This window comes from Corylus avellana, chromosome ca11 (genome assembly GCF_901000735.1).
Source record: "Corylus avellana chromosome ca11, CavTom2PMs-1.0".
Classification (NCBI taxonomy): Eukaryota; Viridiplantae; Streptophyta; class Magnoliopsida; order Fagales; family Betulaceae; genus Corylus; species Corylus avellana.
The window spans coordinates 18,889,390-18,894,918 of NC_081551.1; the positions used below are offsets into that span (position 1 = coordinate 18,889,390).

General features: G+C 38.7%; 1 protein-coding gene and 1 long non-coding RNA gene across 2 annotated transcripts in view; one reads left to right on the forward strand and one right to left on the reverse strand.

Annotated features, from left to right (window-relative positions):
- The window catches only part of LOC132166622 (uncharacterized), a gene marked incomplete in the record, with an annotated part of 10,335 nt that overhangs the window by 2,707 nt on the left and 2,099 nt on the right, over positions 1-5,529 (reverse strand).
- On the forward strand, positions 2,319-2,868 carry LOC132166623 (uncharacterized). The gene is made up of 3 exons (XR_009438585.1): positions 2,319-2,496; positions 2,608-2,708; positions 2,817-2,868. It is a non-coding gene; the product is annotated as an uncharacterized LOC132166623 (long non-coding RNA).

Here is a 5,529-nt window from a genome sequence, read left to right on the forward strand (position 1 = left end):
AGAAGAAGCATCATCATAGCTAATAGAAATCCAGAAAGAGTTGGGTCCAACATGTGCTACTGTGGGTTGGACCACTCACTCTACAGCACGTTGCTCTTTGATACGACACAATTGGCTATTGATTTCGATGTGTTACCGGCACTCTGACTCACCATATGCTCAGCAGCATTAATGCAGAAGTAAACAAAGTTCATTGTCGTACAAGGCGCCAAAGCACTCGTGTAAGTAAACAAAGTTCCATCGTCACACAAGACGACAACAACCCTCGCTGTCGCTTTGGCCCACTTGAATATGCCTTGTTCCGGCATGTGTATCTCCTTCTCGTATCTAATCATCTCCTCCAAAGGTCTTCCACTTCACATCATTTTCTTTCACCCTTTTCCCCATCTTTTGGGGACCAAAAGCCCTGCATAACTATTAACAAAAGAATTACGTTAAAATACTCTCTAATATGTAAAGTATGGCCTATGTAACAGGTGTGATTTCGCGTTACTTAATAAATAACAAATCGAAGATGTTTAGAAGTTTATTTCAATTATAGTAAAAAGCTGGCCAGCTCATATCTTTACTTCCAGTTGGATGGGTGAGCAGAAAACACACAACGAAAAAGTCATTCTCTCTCACATGTTTGTTTTAAGTGCATGGCATTATTATACTAGGTTCTTTTACTATCGAGAGAACTCTGACGTTACAATTATATTTGAGAGATACTTTTGCTTTATTTATTTTTTAAAGGGACAACAATATTCTTCTAATATAAATAATTGGAGAGGATCTTAATTTACTATTGAGAGAGAACAAACTAGATAACATCAAGCAATATATCAGTTATTAGTTTCAACAAAATTCATTGTCCGAGAGTTTTTGAAAACATTAAAATTGCATATTGACGGACTATGATAGAATAATAAAAGGTTGTAATAGATGAGTTAGGATAGGAAGTGGTCCGAGCGTCGATTCGGGTCCACTTTTAATCCTTTAAGCCAACATTGTACCTTATTAACCATTGGGTCAAAAGTATCAATTTCTTAACCCTAATTTGGGTTGAGATGTTACAATCATAATGCATTTTGCCTTATTCACATGTCAGAAATCCTATTGCATGAGGTCTTGGAGATGCATGAGTATGTATGTTATCTTTTTTGGGACTTTAGAGGGAGTTGCATATCTCCAAGAGTATGTTGAGGAGTTTGAGTTGGCCTAGCTAGGCTTTATATACTGGTGATATAAATATTTATCTTGGGGCCATTGAGGATCCCATTTATGACACATGACCTCTTTTGTATTGTGATGTTTTTGTTGCAGTATGACTTGAATTATTAAGTCAGTGAGGCCCATATGTCCTTTTTTTTTTTTCTTTTTTTTTTTCACTCCTATTGAGTTTTGAAGGTGCAGTAGAAGCCACCTTTTGCTCTCCCTATTCTAATTGGTTTTGGGGGCTAGATTTACTTCTCCTACACCAAACTCTTTATAAACTACTTAAATTTTAATGTCTTATGTAATTGATTTATTTTTTATTTTGTTTTTTTATGCTTCTTTGGAATCCTGAATTTTAATTCCGTGCATAACAGAGTTACCTTAACTACTAGACTTGAGATTATTATTTTGGTAATCTAAACTTGATATTTTGTCTATGACCGTGACGACCGACGAGGGCAGATCAAAGGTCTTCCTTCTCCTTGTTTATGGGCTTGCCCAATGTGATGGCTAGTGACAAGGGACACAACTTTTGCCTTAAGCTCTCTCTCAGAGAGTTGGGTGGAAGCTCCCCTCTTCGGCTTTACCAGAGAGATCTTTTTTATTCTGAAGGAGCTTTTTAAGCTCCTAAACGCAAAACTAAACGGCCCTAAAGCCCAAAGCACAAATGGTAACGAACGCGCCGAAACAGTGGTTCTTCTTGCTGCCCAAAGCACAAATGGTAACAAACGTGCAGAAACAGTGGTTCTTCTTGTTGTTATTCAGGAGGCGGTGAAGGGTATTTTAGTAAACAAAAATTCACCGCTTCAAAAGCTAGAAAACACCTCCACCGTCTTCCGTCGACATCTAGAGCACAAAAATCAACGACCGCGGTGCGATTTTAAGCTTTCAAAAACCCCCATTGGGCTTCTTGCAACCACAAGAAAATGGTAATCTCTTCTATCCCTCCCTATTCTCTGCATTGTTCTTGAGCCTGTAAATGATCATTTGTTGTATTTGTCTGCTGAAAGCAACGAAAGAAAACCAGAACAGTGCAGAACAAGAGATATATTGAACGAATTTGTTACTTTTTTTTTTCTTGATCATTTTCGTGGAATTTATATGCAACAGGATAAGAGGGAATGAAGTGCTCTTTTTCTGTGTGCGTGTGTTGATGAAATCAGAGCAAAGGAACAGGAAGCTTCGGGAAGAGGAGGAACAAGAGTCACACGATCTGCGTGCGGTGCAGCCGTCGCAGCTTTCACCTCCAGAAGAGTCGCTGCGCTTCATCTGGCTGCCCTTCCACCCGTATCAGAAAATGTTACCTTATTGTTTGCTTCTCTTTCTTTTTTCTAGTGAAAACAAATTTGCATTAATTGAATTTTGAGAATGCACGACTGTTGAAACGTTTTGTTTTTTTGGATTTATTAGACAATTGGAATGAGAAGGCGATCCAGAGGAAGACTACTGGTACCGGTAGAATGAGTATTTGCGTTACGTTGCGGTCCGCTTCAAGACCAACTTCAGAGAAAGTAATGCAATATATATGCGCATTAATTGCTTCTTGTTGGAATTTAGGTTCAATTCTATATTTGGAGTGATTGTTGTGTTGTTTAATAGGAAAATCTTTTATTGTTCAGGTACTCAGGCAGCCCCGAGGAAGAAATGCAACAATCTTTAATAGTAATTGTTGTGTTGTTTAATAGGAAAATCTTTTATTGTTTAATAGGAAGAAAGAGCTTCGACCTCCTCGTCTTAGGTTGTCAGAAGATGTTGTACGTGTTGGTAGTTTGTTTTAAACTATCAGTTTTAGTTGTACTGGAATCTGGTTATGGTTGTGGTGTTTGCTTTAGCAAGAGTGGCACTTTTGGAATGCATAAAGAATTGATCAAAGATTGGCACTTTTGTAAGCCTACTACTCCCCAATGTAGAATCAACCGAAACTCTACTACGACTTCTTTTGGAAGTAGAAGCTATCCCAACGAGTTGAATATACAGTTGGTGAACACAACGAAAAACGCGAGGTCATGAAATTCCACGCTTTAACATTGTTGTCATGGTCGGGTGTTTCTATACCCTATGGGAAAATGAAATGCATAAAGAATTGATCAAAGATTGCTTATTTCATTGATAAAATTTGAGAAGAAGAACAGGCTTACATATTGCAATTGCTTCTGCTACAAATGCAGCATAGGTGGCAAGTTTGAAGGTATAAAATTTTTATTGTTGATTGACCAAATCAAATCGAAATATGCATAACCAAACAGAACCGCCAAATTTGACACGAATTAAGACTTCGACAAACGAACTTTGCAGAGTAATATTTTTTTGAAAGTAATTGGTAAGTTTTTTTGCATCTTATGTTCAATAAGTTATTTTAACCACAAAAACAAAAAACTAAAAAAACAATTTGAATCTCCCAAATAACTAATTTTTGACTCATTTAAAAATAGTATTGGGTCAATTAAAAAAGTACACAGTAAACCGATTAACCAACCGAAATTAACGAAAAAATTCGAAATAATTTGTTATCAAAATGAAATCTGCAAATTAACCGACATTTTCGGTTACCCGGCTGATAATGACTACCAAACTGAACCCACTAACAGTTAACACTACAACAGTTGCTATCAGTTATGACACAAACACGTGTTCTGACGTTCTCTTCCCATTCTCCCTTCCCCTTAAATTGCTTAGAAGAAGAAAAAGAAAAGCAATCTATCTTTATACTACCGCATAACTTTTAGCAGTTTCTTCTTTCCAAATGTCTAATACCCACCTCATAATACTAACATCCATTACCAGTGGCATCAATTGAGTAAAATCCAGAAGTAAATATATTAACAATAGAAACTAAACTTAACTTTAACTAATCGTAAATCTCATAAGGTATTAATACAGTAGATTCCACAAAAAGATGAGATTTCCATTGCATAATCAATAAGTGAATCCAGAGTGAGCAGCTCGAGGCTAGTAGAAAGTAAAGAAATCCAAAATACCCTTTCATGCTCTTGATTTGTAACATCATTTCTTCTACCAATGGATTACCATGCCTGGCAGAAACATAAACCAACATGAGTTGGGGATTAAACCTCGTATAGGAAAAGTAAAAAAATAAATAAAAAAAATCAGTGCATTTTTACCTCATACTCTGGTTCCCTTTCTTCCAAGTCGACATCAATAACACTATCACCATCGAGAAGAACAAGGCTTCCCACACAAGTCGCCGTCCGAGACATATCCGGCATACCCACAATCTCAACCTTGCTGCATGTCTTCTCTTTTATGTCATACCAAAAGAGATTGTCAAAGTCCTGCTGCATCAGAAGCTTCTCACCGTTCTTCGAAAACACTAAAGGCTTACAGTACTCAAACGCCCATGGCACTGCCTCCCGCAAAATAGTATAGAGCCGAGTCCAGGAGCTCTCTACCCCATACTTGTTCATCACCCAAACACTCATATTGCCAGACTCCAGATATTCATTCACGCAAACACAGAGATATCCTCCCAACACCTCCATATCGGGCTTTGAAAAATCAGAAACATTCTTAAACGGGGTCTTATACATCTGGAATTTTTCTGTGGCAAGATCCAAAGCAATAAGCATTTCCAGAGACCTGCGCTTTTTAGAAACAGCCAACCAATGCAGAGCACCGTTCAAGAAAGCAGGCTTGGAAGCAATCGATGAATCCTTTTTAGGCCATTTATCTCTGACACTCTTCCAAGAATGCGATCTCAGACTATATACCTTGACTTCAAATACAGACTCACGCCAATTAGAAAATTTCGAGACCTTCACCACCTTATAGTCGTCGTTAACTGGATCGTGCCCAAATGCTAACTCCGACCACATAGCCGGAGAGTTCCAGACAGAATAAGAGCCATCTTTCTCGAAACCTGAAGGGACATCGATAGGCTCAAAAGGTAATTTCTTATACTTTCTTATTAACGGGTTCCAAATCGTAATCTCACTCTCCATGTTGTAGAGGCAAACCAGGCCGTTGCAAGAGTACACGAGTGTGCCTTTTGCTCTTTTGTGGCGCAGTGGCTGGTAGATTCGCACGGCTCTATCGAACCGACCATCGTCGTGAAAGCGTACCGAGTAGTAGTCCGGTGGGCGACGTTTCTTGTCCTCAAATTTCAGAAACAAGGGATCCGCATTGTGAAGGCGCTTGCAGTCCTCGACAATGAGCGTGCGTTCCCTGTTGGTCTCGATGGAGCGCTTGAGATGCTTCCTTACGAAATCCGGATTTTTTATCATGGCATACCAAAACTTGGAGACGCACAGAAAACGCACGAGACTCTTGACGGGTAATTCTGCAAGTATTTCCGCTATAAACTCAGGCGGGAGA